Source organism: Mus musculus, chromosome 7 (assembly GCF_000001635.26).
Source record: "Mus musculus strain C57BL/6J chromosome 7, GRCm38.p6 C57BL/6J".
NCBI classification, from domain to species: Eukaryota; Metazoa; Chordata; class Mammalia; order Rodentia; family Muridae; genus Mus; species Mus musculus.
Window position 1 is genome coordinate 71108236 of NC_000073.6, and position 16012 is coordinate 71124247.

The 16012-nt window shown below is 39.8% G+C and overlaps 2 long non-coding RNA genes across 2 annotated transcripts in view; one reads left to right on the forward strand and one right to left on the reverse strand.

Moving 5' to 3' along the window:
• Nucleotides 1–8304, reverse strand: part of Gm36011 — a 28113-nt gene extending 19809 nt beyond the window's left edge. The window contains exons 1-3 of the long non-coding RNA XR_391596.1: nucleotides 8270–8304; nucleotides 8055–8142; nucleotides 453–540 (exon numbers count right to left, since the gene is read on the reverse strand). This is a non-coding gene — a long non-coding RNA (predicted gene, 36011). The remainder of the gene's footprint in view (nucleotides 1–452; nucleotides 541–8054; nucleotides 8143–8269) is intronic.
• The window catches only part of Gm39033, a 32282-nt gene extending 17239 nt beyond the window's left edge, over nucleotides 1–15043 (forward strand). Inside the window, exons 2-3 of the long non-coding RNA XR_882210.1 lie at nucleotides 13769–13943; nucleotides 14829–15043. This is a non-coding gene — a long non-coding RNA (predicted gene, 39033). The remainder of the gene's footprint in view (nucleotides 1–13768; nucleotides 13944–14828) is intronic.
• The last annotated feature ends 969 nt before the right edge of the window (nucleotides 15044–16012 follow it).

Consider the following 16012-nt stretch of genomic DNA (forward strand, 5'->3'; position numbering starts at 1 on the left):
AAACATCTTAGAAATCTACAGTTACAGAGTAAACAGAATAAATAGCGCCCAGGGTTCTCTGGTTCTATGCTGTTTAAGTTCATTTCCAAGACTTTCATTTCATGGACTAGTTATTATAGACCTGTAATTGGTACTTCTAGAAGTGTCTTTGCCACATATCCATATTAAACAGGCAATTATGGCTTACAGATTGTATGTATGTATGTATGCATGTATGATACATATGTGTGTGTTCACATCTGTCCATATGGCAGAGAGATTCTGATGTCTAACGTCTTTCTGGATTATTCTCTACCATGTATTATTAAGGTAAGGCCCTTTGCTGCAGTGGGAGCAGACTATTCTGTCTGGTCTTGTTAGCAGTTTGCCCCAAGGATCCCTGTCTCTGCCTCCCAAACACTGCAATTATTGACAGATTACCATATTGCCCAGCTTTTACTGGTTGCAGGTACCTGGGCTCTAGTCTTCATACTTGGCCATTTCTCCAATACAGGACATTTCTATTTCAGCAGACATCCTTGTGTGGCATCAGGTAGTTCTCTGTGGTATGAAGTTGCAAGAGATGAATACATGAGGATTTGGCAAAACAAACTTTATCTTTTCTTTCAGGATACATTTTAGAGAACATATTAGGAAAAGATAAAAACAATAATGGCATAGTAACTTGTGAGGGAAATTGTTTTGGATTTTTGTTTGTAAAGGCTGAAAATAATCATATGTGTGTAGCCAGACTTGGCCAACAAAATGTAACAGACATGTAAACATAAAAACTCATATAAACTTTATTGCTTTGTTTTTGTGTGTGTGTTGTGGCTTGAGCAACTCTGGATCTTATGCACTGAGAGAAACGTATTGCCATTAAGCATCTAACTGAGTCCTAGAAGGTCAGCTTTATTCAATTTATCAAAACATTTTCAATCATATACCCAGGTCCTACTTTTTCATTATTTTCTTGAGAAAACAGCAGTAGTTTCCAACATGTGAACAACTCGTGAACAGTCTGTGGATGTCTTCTCCGCCCTCTTCCTACTGGTAGGTTTTACATATTTGTTTTATGCGTGTAAGGACTTGATGCCTGTGTCTTCCTAGCCACTCTTTATTTTGAGCTAGGGTCTCACTGAACCTGGAGCTCACTGAGCAGGCAAAGCTGGGTGACCAGGGTGCTCTGGCGATCTGTCTCTGTGCTTCTCAGTACATCGGTTACAGATATTCCATACTGCTTTAACAAAGGAGCTAAAGTCTTAACTCCAATTCTCAGGCTTGTCCAATCAGCCCTTTACCAACTGAGCCTTCTCTACAGACCCAGGCACGTGAGTTTTAACTTGTTTCCAGCCATTCTCCTCACTCACTGGAGTGAAAACTGAATGGGACTTCCTTCTCCTGAAGTATCACAACAGCCATATCTTACTGTCCCCAAAGATAGCCCAGTTCTCCCCAATTCCTCCTGCCTTGTCTAAAGTGCTCAGAAAACTATCACAGACTAAATCCACCCTCCATATGGCATGTATGCTTGAGTTTGTTGATTTTGGCATCTCCTTTGGGTCACTTGGCATGTTTAATTTGGAGATGAAGCAGAACAAGATACGATCATGCACAGAGCTATTAGAGGGCCTTGAGGCTGGGTCCTCTTCCTCATCCCAGTATACACATGGTAGCATACTGATACACATACATACAGGTAGGGGCATCCCAAGCACACCCATGTGCTAGAGAAACCACTGGGTAAGGCAATTGTTGTCAACCTGTGGATTGCTTAACACCAATGTGCATATCAGTTATTTACATTAAAATGCAAGCAGCAGCCCAGTAGCAATGAAAATGATATTATGGTTGGGGGATTATCACACCGTAAAGAACTGTATTAAATGGTTGCAGCATTTGGAAGGTTGAGAACCACCGTTATAAGGGAAAACTGTCCTTCCCTTATTATATGCACTGTGCAAATGTTGAAAAAACTTAGATGGATTTGAGGGGCACTTCTATTATGAAGTGCTTAAAAGCTACCTTTTAGCCCTCTCTTATTAATGAAGGAAAAACAAAGATTGGAACTGATGATACTTATCACTATACTCTGCTTCCTGGAAGACTACAAACTGGGATGAAGTAAAATGAATATTGCATCTTAACCATCAATCCATTGATCTCGCTGACACTTCCCACACAGAGACATAGGACAAGCATTGTATACACACAACCCACTTGCTGGGTTGCAGAGAAATTAAATTATTTATTGCTACATATTCTTAAAGGACAATAGCAGCAAGATGAGCAAATTAAATTCTGGCCTGGAAAACAATGTATTTTGTATTATTACAACATCTGGCTGGCTTCACCTTCTACAATGTCCTCACCATTTAAGCCCCACTTCAAGGTTCATGATCTCACAATGGACCTCTTTCTGTTCTATTAGAGGATGGAAAATGGGGGTCAAGAGGAAGGGTCAAGGAACTGCATCTGATTTGTATAAATTCAAATTGAGAGAATGTGTTGCTTTAGTTACAAAAGAACCTTATATAGACATTGACTTTTCCCCTCCGTAACTGGCCAGATTTTTAAGCTGCTCTAAGAGGAAGCAGACGCTTCTCCCCTAAGAGGTTGTGCTAGGATCCAACATATTCCTTAAGCTGTGATGCAGCTCCCTCTCTTATTTACCTGAACTAATATTTGCAGAATTTAATATTCCCATTCCTCCAACCTTAATTTCACCCCTTTTCCTTTTATATCAGACCTGAGGATCTCGGGATCCATTTTGGCACACATTATTTCAACTCTAGCAGTAAGTGCTCTGTAGTTATCTATAAAATTCTACTTCCATGTAGAAACTAGTGATGAATTACAAATAAATAAAGATTACTTTAATCTGCTATTATATATGTCTATATATAGATATGTGTGTATGTATGCATATGCACATAGATACCTATACAAATAAACATATGTGTATATAACAAATTATCACAAACTTAGCAACTTGAGACAGGGTTTCTCTGTATAGCCCTGGCTGTCCTGGAACTCACTCTGTAGACCAGGCTGGCCTTGAACTCAGAAATCAGACTGCCTCTGCCTCCCTAGTGCTGGGATTAAAGGCGTGTGCCACCACGCTCAGCTTGAGAACCTTTCCTAACTAAGTTTTCTGTTTCTAAATGACCCACTGGGCTGCCATGAGAACATCAGCCAGGTCCATAGTGTAATATGAGGAGTCCTACTACTGTGAAACAGGCCCCTGTAATCTCTTTCAGCATGCTAAAATAGACAGCACCCTATGAGCAATGTGAGTAGGGACTGCAGCTCCTTCCCAGTGGTGCTTTGGCAATAAGGCTAGAAACATCACCAAAACTTGCAAATCCCTAAGGCAGTGGAAAGAAATAAGAAACAAAAAGAAGTCTGTATCTTTTGCATAGAAGGACTGAAGGAAAACCCTGTCACACTGAACATACTGGGTTGGTTGGAAGTTGTGGGGAGGTAGCGTCTTCTATATGTTCCATAGAAACTGCACCAATGAAACCTCAACAATATGGCTGCCTAGCTTAGACTTATGTAAGGAAAAGACCAGTTGATGTGTCAATGTGGATGGATGAAATTTGACAAGGCCCAAACCCTAGGAAAAACTGTAGATAATGGATACTGAGAAAAGGAAAATCAGGTTTCCCTAGGGAAGAGTTTTTTGATAGGGTACACAATTCCAAGTGGTGAGCCCGAAATAGCTGTACCTACAATCCTCACTAAAGGGACACAGGAGGTTGTGTGTGTGCATGTGCTTGTGTGTGTGTGTGAGAGTGTGTGTGTGCGTGTGTGTGTGTGTGTGTGTGTGTGTTTGTGTGTGTGTGTGCGCGCGCGCACGCAGAGAAAGAGAGAGAGAAAGAGAGAGAAAGAGAGAGGGGAGAGAGGGGAGAGAGAAAAAAAGAGGAGAGAGAGAGGAGAAAGAGAGAGAGAGAAAGAGAGAGAATAATAAAGAACAAGTCACAAATCTAAGAGGGAGTAAGGGTTATGGAAAGAGATGGAGGGGAAGAGTGAGGTGTAGAAATGATGTAGACAGAGTTCTCAAGTATGAACTTCTCAAAAAAAATAGAGTTAAATGAGTAAAAAGAGAAGAAACCATCACTAACCCAGGGACCTTCGAGGAAGAGAAGAGACTGTGGGAGAGGTGGCATTCTGGAGATGAAAGTTGACAACCTGACCCAAATGCACAGGTTAAAAAAAATAGAACAAAAGTGATGTTTCATGTCACTCAAATAGTATGTGCCCATGTCATTTTGTTGGTGTAGGACTATGTGTCTGCACTTGTAACTACCTATTTGTGTTCACGCAGTGTGCTCAACAATAGCGTCTTAGCTAAGAATTGGACTAAGGAGTAGACCTTTCCTCAGTTTTTCTCTCCCACTATAAACATCCCTGTTTCCAGCTCATGGTGCAGCCCTGGGAATGTGGGCACAGGTGACTCTGAGTGTTCTTACTTGGCCATGGACTTCCTGTCCTGTCTTTACAAGGCAGCACAAGATAGAAGGAGTCACAGGTCCCTGGGTATTGTTCACAGAAGACTGCCTGATCTGCATCAAAATGTGACTCAAGTTAGTAATTAATCTTCATTATGTTAATTTCCTGACACCTATTCTAATTCACATTGAGCACTGAGGCACCTGTTGTGACTGTCCTTTGTCAATACTCAATAAAGCAAGACACTTATATTTTTGTAAAAGACACATTGATATCCAATAGATACTGAGAACTTAGCCATGGTAGGTTCTGTCCCAAGCTTTTGCATTCGCTAAGGCATGGAATACTCACAAAATGTAAGGCTAGGAATATGATTTTATTTTGAACATAGGGGAATAAACCTAAGAAGGAAATCTCTGTTGGCCCAACAATGTATATGTTTGGATAGTGTACCACTAATAAGTTATTTGGACTTAAGTGAAATCATAAGAAAATTACTGATGAAATTTTGCTCCATACAATGGAAAATATGCTTCTTAAGGACTGACTGAGAGAGAAGCCTACTGAATAAGAGAGTAAGGAAACATGAATGGGCAGTGACTGATGGAAAAGGGCTTTTCCTAGAAGCTATGTGATATAAGACCTCTTCTTTGCCTATTTCTAAATTTCTGCCTTTTTCACTGATGATATTTCTGTGGATGTGGATGTGTGGAAGAGGGTTTGTGTACAAGTTTTCGGAAGTATATCAGTTTCTAAAATATCAAAAAAGGAAACTTCCAAGCTCAGGAGCAAACTATAAATACAACTAAGGTAGCTGATCAGTCTACAGCCAGACAGCTATTATGCTACAACAAGCTAGATTTCAGGATCCAAACATAGATCCTTTGGGTTCTACAACCTGACCAATATGAACACCCTCCTGTTCATTTCTAATACCAAAACAAAAAAACCACCACCAACAACAACAAAAAACCATTTTCCTGCTCAGAAAGAGAGTTTCTAGAGAGAAGCACATGTGAAATAAAGTTGAAGGAGGTCAGGAGTGGGACACGCCCTTTATCCCAGCACTCTGGAAGCAGAGACAGGAGATCTCTCTGTGTTCAAGGCCAGCCTGATCAAAAGAGTGAATTCTAAGACAGGCAAGGCTGTCCAGAGAAATCTGTTATGAATAACAAAAAAAAAATCAAATAAAAAAATGAGGGGAGGAGATATGGTTTTATTTTGCCAAGAGCACTGAAATTATAATAATCTAAGATTAAAAGGTTAAAATATAAATAAAATTTAAAAGGTGAAGAGCTGAATGAGCAACCAAAATCTACATATGAATGTATACATAAGTGTGTGTATGAATGCACACACACTCACATACATGTTGATGTTTTCACTATGTGTATAGGTATGTGTGAATATATGTGTATTTGTGTGTATTGTGTATGTTCTATATATGTTTGTGCATATGGGATTTAAATGAAGGTAACATTCTGACTGTTCTCACCAAATATAGCTTGGTGTGGTGGTTTGAATATGTTTGCCCAAGGAGATGGCACTAATGGGTGTGGCGTTGTTGGAGTAGGTGTGACTTTCTTGGAAGAAGTGGGGATGGGCATGGAGACTGTTCTAGCTGTCTGGAAGACAGTTTTCTCCTAGCTGCATTTAGATCAAGATGTGGAGCTTTCAACTCCTTGAGCCCCACATTTGCCTTGATGTTGCCATGCTTTCTGCCATGATGATAATGGACTGAACCTCTCAACCTGAAAGCCAGCTGCAATTAAATGTTTTCCTTTATAAGAGTTGCCTTGGTCATGGTGTCATTTCACAGCAATAAAACACTAAGTCACTTGGAAAAAAAAGCGTTCATTTGGCTTATACCACATTATAGTTCATCATCTAAGAATGAATGTAGAGACTTATTGGTGGAACAGAAGCAAAACCAGAGGAACACTGCTTACTGGTTTGATTCCCAGGCCTTGCTTAGTTTGCTTCTTTGTACAACCCAGTACCACCTGTCCATCATCTATAATCAGCCAGCCTTTCCTCATCAGCCACTAATTAAGAAATGCCCCCACAGACATCTTACATAGGTAATTCTTTAGTTGAAGTTCCCTCTTCCTAGGAACTCACTCTAGTTTGCATCAAGGTGATGGAAAATTGGCAACCTACCATAAAAAGTCTTGAAAGTCATTTAGCCATTGATGCTGAGAAAGAAGAGACAGCTGACTATTATATCCTTGAAGGGACTAATTCCTAATATTATAAGAATATAGTGCATATAAATGAAGCTGAAAATTTGCCACTATTTATTTAGGTACAATCAAGTATTTCTAGAACTCTGACCAAGAATATACCTTTGACAGAATCAAGTGTGTGATCAAGAATGGCAAAGCCCATCTTTCTTTGAGCTTGTTTGTTTGTTTGCTTGAATTTGAGATACTTTGAGAAATGTAAAGGAATCTTTTCATCAGAGCTATTGTTGTTTTCTACATAAAAGCATGAGAGAATGCAATGGTAGGAGAAGATTGCCAAATCCCTCATAAAATATAGATTGCCATATGCTATACAAGTATCCACAGAGTAAGAAAAAAATACATCACTCTCTCTCTCTCTCTCTGTGTGTGTGTGTGTGTGTGTGTGTGTGTGTGTGTGTTTATAAGATTTCATGACTTTGAAATGCAGAATTAACACCATGAGGTAGATGGACTTTAAGCCTTCTATGACAGATTAAGCTTGACCATTTGGCCATGAAGGATGTTTCTAGGGTTTTCTGATGTATAAAACATGTATCTTGACCAATATCTTAGCCTGCATTAAGAACTTTAAATTTTTATTACTTAACACAGCAAGCATTCATTTCTTCTTCATGGAAAATCTTTTGTGTAAATCTCTAGGATGATGGTCAATAGTACTCCAAGCAGTAACTCAATGACCCTAGAAACAACCTATTTATGTAAAACATTTTCTCCTTTGTCCCTGTGGTGAAAGAAGAGGGAGCTGATAGTTCATACCATGCCACCAGTGTTTAGAGTGCCATCTAACACTTGAAAATCCTGTTTATTTGGATGGAATTATTCACATGGCCATAGTTATTTCCAAGGGAACTGAGAATTATTTATCTGTATTATAGCTGCCCTGAAAAGATAATCAAATGTTTGTATAAGCAACACAAGTTTCCAATGATTATATGATATTTAAAACACAAAACACGCCTTTCCACTTATTTTAAAAGGCCTTTGATCCAAATAAAGTTTATTGTTATCTCTGTAACAATTCATATCCTGTCCCCAAATCTCACTCTTTCCCCATGCAATCCATTCAAATGTATCTTGAAGAGCAAAGCCTCCATCAGAATATGGTATTACATGACATTGTAACCTTTCTCCCTTCCAGAAAACCACCCTTTATGAATAAAACATGGGTGACCTTTAAAAACTTAGCAGTTGTACCAGGTGACTGCATATTAACAAGCTTTTTGAAGGAATAGGACAGGCACTGTATGTTTCAGTTAAGGATAGATAATAGAACTACTCAAATAATTTATTATTTTATTCAATACAAGGAATACAACAGTTTTACAGAGCCTGGGTTGTACTTCCTGGGTATAACTGTACATGACTTCTACTCACCGAAACTGGGAGTTGTCAGTTGAAGATTCCATATATATGACAGTTATTTTTATCTTCTTGGACTTCTTCAATACAGCCTTGGCTGTTTCTGAAAAGACAAAATCCAAGATTTGTTCAAGTAGAAAGCACAGAAGAGTTGTGTAGGATACATCTAAATCCCCTCCCTCTGAACAAATCCCTCGATTTTCAGTGCTTGGACCTGCAAAGTCATTTACACCTGGGATTCTGAGAGGCTAGTGAGAAGGGGCTTGCTTGAGAATTCTGTCAGTGTTCTAAGGAATATTTAACCAAGTCACATGCACATACACATGAAAAAGCCTTTACCTTGGCCTGAATGAAGGAAATGTCAAGAGGGGAGTGAGAGAGATGAGAAAGACTGATTCTGTTTAAGTGGCACATTTGAACTGAGAGCTTAGAATTATTACTTTCAAACTCCACCTTTGCTCTGGACTTCTGGACTCTGAGACACTATTCCAAGGGATACTAAAATAGGAGATAGGAGCCATGTTCATTGAGGGAAGCTGAGTATTTGTATGTTTATAAATAGGAATGAGGGATGTTGGTGCAAGTATTTTTTGCTTTTGTTTTTTTGAGACAGGATTTCTCTGTGTAGCCCTGACTGTCCTGGAACTCTCTCTGTAGACCAGGCTGGCCTTAAACTCAGAAACTTACCTGCCTCTCCCTCCCAAGTGCTGGGATTAAAGGCGTATGCTACCCCTGCCCGGCTGGTGCAAGTATTTTTATGAGATGGCTTTACAACTAAAAGCAACATTGGGCTGCCCTTTGGTCACAATACAACCTTTCAGATTAAACAGGATATGCTGGCATCAAGCAGCAAAGGAGACAGAAGATCCATGAGGAATGAACCTTGTTTCGCTCAGTTTGTTTTCCACTTCCTCACATGTCTGCTTTGTTAGGAGTGATGACATACTGGCAGATAGGGACTGAGGTTTTGTAATGTCCCTAGGAGGTGCTTCAGGGTTGGCTGAGTCCACATGACTTTAAACTTCCCAGTGAGCAAAGAGAATGTGATACTGGAGTGGCCCATCACATCACTGTCTCTACTCTTGGAGGAACAGAGTACACTGTTGTAGCTTTAGCTGTACGTGATTAGGTCCCCAGCAATCTTGGGACAATCATTTCCATCACACATCCTGAAATAAGGAGTACACTAGTAGCCTCACCTTTCGAAGACTGACTAAGCCAATGTCAGAGACGCTGTTCAGAATCACAAAATATATAACACTGTCTGGGCTACTGTTTGCTTTTATGTAGTTCCTTAAAGCTCTGGCATAGGAACTCAGGTCAAATGAATTTTAGGAAGCTCTGTTGCAGGAGGACTTTTAAACTGAGTGACTGCCTCCTTTAGAAGGCATAAATAATGTGGTTCTTTAACAGTAAAGACAAGTGGCCAAGTGGCGATTTCCTTCATTCACAGGGAAGGGGTAGGCAAAGAATAAAGTTGCCATATTAACTAAGAGACTAGCTAGAACTAGGTTGTAAGTAAACAGTGTCTTGGGTGATGCCACATGCCTTCTAATTTTCTTTGAGCAATGCCTACATTTCTAGGTATAAGTTCCTGTAGACATCATTAGCATAGATACAACAGTGTTGCTTCCAGCACGGGGAGGATCAAATCTGCGAGAGGGGCCCTTTCAATACTGGGCAAGGGGACATATGAGTTTCTTTTGAGAGCCATGGGCTTCTTATGTGACAAAATATCGTTTTAACTGTTCCAGTGGTCTCGTACCCACATTTGGGTACATCTACATTTCTTCTAAGCACTTTCCTCCCTCCTAACTCTCCTGCTTAAACTTGTATTAAAATATCTTTTAAAAATATCTCCATAAATCCCTAGTCTTTTCTTTATAAAAAAAATTTTAAATTAAGGAATGAAATAAAAAATTTTCAAGTGGTACATTTTATTTTTTAAAAGATTAAATATATTTTTCTTTTTTTATGGAAAATAGATTTTTATACAATATATTCTAATTAGTTTCCCCTCCCTCAGCTCCTCTGAGATCCTCCTAGTCTCTCCTGTCATCCAAATCCACACCCTTTTTTCGCTCCCTCACTAGAAAACAATCATCTAAAAAAATAACACAATAGAATGAGAGAGAAAAAAAAACCAAACAAACTGGTGTAGAACAAAACAAATAGACAAAAAGGAGCCAAAGAAAAGGCACAAGAAGCATGTATAGATGCAGACACACTCAGAAATTCCTTAAAAACACAAAGTAAGAAAGCATTCCCTGCAGAAAAGATCCATGAAGAAAAGGATATTTCTAGCAAACCACTGTAAGACAAAGAATTTCCAAAAATGCCATTGAATTCTGTTTCTGTTTGCCACCTACTGCTGGACTCAGAGCCTGCCCCAAAGAGTGGCTTAAATACACAATGGTACTCACTTAGAGAAAACTCTTTTTTGATGCTGCTGTTTATTTTGAGTGGTTATCAATTAGAAATAACGTCTGGGTTAGGGATGGGAGCATGTGTCCACTTCTCCTCTTAGCACTGAGAATCTACCGGTGCAGCCCTGTGCATGTAGGCTTGGTATCCTTCATTCTCTGGGGCTCTTAAAGTCTTGCCACATCTCTTCTCTAGGCCCCAAGGGGCATATTTGGTAATCCCTCCCATTGGGACTGGGTGTTCAAAGGTTCTTATTTGACACAAACATTAATATTTCCTGAGAAGGAAAGTCATTTACAGATAATTTAATTATTTAAAATTCCTGAAAGTGCCAACCACATCTGATCGTTTTCTCCTACAGGGTTGGTTGTAGTCCCTTGATTATCGACATCCCACCAGGGATTTGAGTATCAGGGAATATCTGCTATCACGTCAAACCGAATGTCTAACTGGAATGCCTCCACCTCATGCAGAGGTGCTTTTATTAGGCATATTGTCAGCTTGTCCTTTCGAATCCTGTGAGTAACTTGGGAAGTTTCATTTAAGCTACAATTACGGCAAAGCCCTTGATGATTATGCTCCGTATTGCTGGGGAGGCATGTATACAGATGCCTCTAGATGGCTTCATGCAGCCTCGTCATTCTGTTGCACGTGTCTTTTCTCCAGAGACCTTCAGACAGAGAGGCTTGAGGACTAAGAGGACAAAATCACTTAACATTTGCCAGTTTAGCTCCTAGGATTGTCTAAGAGACTTCTGAAATAGGGAAAAAAAGACCTCTTGTGTAAGGAAGGAGCTGGAGAGGTTTTGCATGGCCCTTTCCCTGGTATCTGGAACACAGGCAACAGTGTTTTTCGGTAGGCCTGGGTGATGGAGGGGGACTTTGCCTGGGAGCCCACCTGAGATGCTCTGCCTTGTGTCTTTAAGGTGTTTCAGAGCATCTGGGTGGCGGCTGTGTGAACTGGATGGGAACACAAAGTCATCAATTTCAGCAGAGAGCACTCATTTATCACCTTGCCATCCTTTATTGCAAGGTACAGGTTCACAATCTCTCCTCTTCTCTTCACTCTCTCTGTCTTTGTCTCTGTCTCTGTCTTTCTCTTCACACACACTACTTCTTTCACATATACCTCCTACCTCTCGTGCGCCTTCCAAGAGTTATACGCCATCCAATTTATTTTCATTCCTTTTTGTTAAGAAAACAAACAAAACAATAGCACACTGTCTGTAAAGAAATGCATTATCTTTTTTCTGTCTTTAACATAGCTTGTGTTTGGGACGGTGTGAAGCTACATTCCCTCTTATGTGTGGGAGATGGTTTCTTCATGATCTCCTCTGACTGTAAAATCAGTTCGAGTGTGATTGGCTGGCTTCTGTGGGAGCTCTCGGCAAGCAAAGGTGTCAGCTGCTTGGGCAATTAGAAACTCACAATCTGTGGTAAATGATAAACTGGCTCGGAACTTGATTCCTAAGGTCAGCATGGGCACAGCCGAGCGTTTAAAATAGAAACGTACATCCTACAAGGACTTTGAAGGAGGCACTTGGATGTCAGCATCATGGCTTTCAGCTTCACAGTGAGAGCACTGTCCCCAAGACTTGTGGCTTCAAGTTCTGAGGGGTGGAGTGGGGGGTATGGGGGGGGGGTCCACATGACAAGTCTGAGGCTGGATGCCTTATCAAATTCCAAAGCTGGAAAAGTACAGGGTAGAGAGGGAAGGTATCTGATGAGACAAAACCAGCCTCCAGAATGATATCATACAGGTCGTCAATGTCCTCAGGGCTCAAAGCAGGTTAGCTTTCCCCACTGTTTGGATTTACAGTTTTGAAGAAGATTGAATGAGCATCCTGGACCCTTTATTTTTAACCCTCCAAGCCACATTTAGATCTGTTCAGTATAACTACCACAGTTATGCAATTTTTCCCTTTAAATCATGCTGTGAGAGTTTTCATGAGTTCATTGGTCTCTTCTCCCAGTCTCTCAATCTCTCTGCATCTCTCTATCTCTGTCTCTGTCTCTGTCTCTGTCTCTGTGTGTGTGTGTGTGTGTTTTGGAAGCTTGGCATTTCTATTTTTTGTGTGTTATTTCTAATACAGTATCAGACTCCCCTACACACATACACACACACACACACACACACACACACACACACACACACACAAAGTCTCCTTCGGCCACTGGTCTAAAGTTCATCTATCCACCCGAGAAGTGTTATCTCTCAGAATTCAAGATCTCAGTTGTTGTGGGGTTTTTTTTTTTCATAAAATCTAAAATCCCACCACAAACATTTCCCCCCTTTTAACTCCTAATATATTTTTTTTTCAGGAAGGACTGATGTTCTCTCTTTAACTCCTAATATTTCTCCCTAGACCCCAATTTCCCAACCAAAGCACATTACTGTTGTGCTGCTTCCAACAGCCTGGTAGCACATCAATAAACTAAAGATTATTGTGCTTTGTCAGGCTCTCTCTTGTAGCATTATGGGAAATTCTCCGCTGTCTTGGATGAGTGCATCAACTCTGATTGCTTGACAATTAACAGAGATAGTAATAGACACGGCAATGCAATTTACCTTCGTACAAGGGATCTCAGTTAACAAAAATTAAACTATTGAACTCTCCTCTCCAAGGAAAGGGATGTCGCCTCATTATGTTAAAAAGAAAAACAGATCCCAGTGGCACGTGGGCCCTCAGTCTGGCTGGGTGAATTTATTGTCCAGATTATGTGTTTTTTCTGACATGCATACAAAATTATGGCTTTTAAACTGGACCAAACTCTCTCTTCATTAAATGAGTATTTCTCCCCCTTCGGTACTATAATTCAAAGTGAACATTCCAGATAAATAATGTAGAGGGGGTGTTTCTGTGTGTGCCCGTGGTGTGGCTGTTGAGGATAGCCCTTATCAGTGGGGCTAGAAAGTGGCTCCTATCTCTTCCCGTTCCAGAATCTCTGTCATTCAGGATGGCAGTACTAAAGAACAAAATATACAGTGTAATTAAATACAGAGCCATCACGCTAAGAGTGAAGAACTCCCACAGAGGAGAGTGCTGGGTTTTACAGACTCCCACGGAGACCATATGAAGCTTCCATTCAAAGTGGCATCTGCAATTCAGAGCTGCCTTCTGCCCTTTGTGGGGAGGTGTGCTAAGTTCCAAGGGATACTGTGTTTGTGTGTACATGTCCCTGTAATTTCTTCAGGTTGGGAGACGAGTTACAGTTTTATCTCTCTTCTTTGGGGGATGTCAAGTTTCTATATCTGTTTGTTTTGTTTTATTTATTTATTTATTTATTTATTTATTTATTTTTAAGGACTCCGATATGAAATGTGGAGAGAGGAATCCGAGTCTACCAAGATGTCTTCTGAACTCTACATGCCTGCTGTGGCATGCATTCCTGCACACCACACACACACACACACCCCACATTCAAACATTCCCTAGTTGTCCCAGATCTTTCCTCTTTGCCATGGCAAGGTGGATGAGGGGTGAGTGTTCAGCTCTAGGCAAAGGTGGTTGGTTTCACTTCTAGTGATGAGGGAAGTCAGGCAAAAGTATAAAAATCTGTTTTTGTCATAAAGGAGGTTATGACCCAGGACTCAGCAAAACATAATCGCATGAGCCCTGTTTCTGTGTGGACTGATAACTAAGATAACTGATAACTAAGAATGTTCTGTGCATTTTTTTTCAATCATTTCTAGACATTTTAAATGAAAAGTAATATTGTCTTCTAATATAGGAAAAGTCCTTATCATTTTGGTTTTGATTTTTTAAAAAGTGGTGGTGGTGTGCGTGTGTGTCACATTTGTGGAGATAAAATGACAAATTGATGGAGTCTGTTTTCTCCTTTCAACATGGAAGACCCGGAACTCAAACTCAGGTCTTTAGGCTTGGAGGCAAGGGACTTTACTCACTAAGCTGTCCCTCCTGCCTTATTTAGGTATTTTTATCTTACTTTACTTTTATTTACTTTACTTTAATTTTATTTTAAGAAAATGTTTCATGTATCCCAAACAAACTTCAAGTTTTCTATGTAATGTGGAATGCTCTTAATCTATGGATCCTCCGACTCGTACCTTCAGAGAGTTGGGATTCTGACCACAGGCACGAGTTACAGGGCCCATTCCTTAAAGGCTGGGGCCTGAACTAGTGACTTTGTTCATATTAGACAAACACTTTTCAATGGAGCTACATCCCTACCCCCATATCCTTTTAATTTCAGTGTTTGTAAAGGAGACATTATTAGAAACACAGTCTTTGCCCTTGATTTACACATGGTACTCACCCGCCTCTGCTTCCAACAGAGGTCACTGGTTGAAACAGAGTCTATCAGGTCTGAAGCATCTAAAATATTTACTATCTTCCCTTTACAGAAAGAATCAGCAACCCTTGTTCTTAGCTAACGGCAGGCCACTAGAGCTGACCAAGAAATAATGAGCAAAGAATGAAATACAGTACATTACTAATTGTTCCAAAACTTGGTGGGAAATTGCCATATAACTCAAGAAGATAAATGTCTCTTGGAATTGTTTTGCTTGGAGAAGCCATAAAGAAGCAAAATAGGATGGCATCAGACTACAGAGAGTAAGTCTGCATGACTATAAACATATACGCATATGGGCAAGGCAGGAAAACCAGAAGTGACGTCTGGCCTGGTAAGAGTCAGGCTCCTAGGGAAATATAACTATAGTGGATAGTGAGAGTGGATAGTGGTCATTTAAAATACCATGGGGAAATGAATTGTCATTTTTGATCTCAGTATTTAGGGAAGGAGAATCATTGAGAAAAACACATGTGAAATTTAAAAGATAAATTGAGTTCAAGAAAAGACAGGCTAGGAAGGAATACTTTGTGTTTGATGTCTTAGAAATAGTTAATCCTTTTTCAAAAGATGGAAAATGACTGCGTAAAATAAAAGCAGAAGTAATATGGCTCAGAAGGATTTTACTTATTGATGAATGTACAGTAAAGTAAGAAGCTGCGCTCATCCTGTCTCGTGTTGAATTTGGGTCATTTTTCTGTAACCATTCTTTAATAGGATAGGCGATTGCTATAATTTTAATTATATGGTTAATCCCAAACAATTATCTAATGAAATCAGTGTCCATGAGAGAAGTGTGATGTGCACTTTAATGCATGGTCATTCTAACTTTAAAATAAAACCCAGGAACTAGGGCATTGTGGGTTGTTTGCTCACACAGACATCCAGACTGAGGAATGCTGGCAGAGGTTAGTTTTAAAATGTGATTAGCTTTGGGATTTAATTATAAAGTAATGCAAAAGAAAATATTTAATTATGACATCATTATATAGTTGTATTCAACTTGACCTGTCACTCTATTCAAGCCTATTTGTCTTGTTTTCCTTCTGTCTGGGTCTCAGACAGCTTTAGTTTCTGACTTGTTCTGTATTTACCGCATTTGTTTCACAGACTAAGACTTGACTCTGTTACTAGTATTTAGACCAATTGTACAATAATCTCCTCTTCGTGTTATGATGACAGTAGGGTGGGAAAGAAGCCTGTAACTACTTGATTGTCTGCTGTTAGAGATGTCTG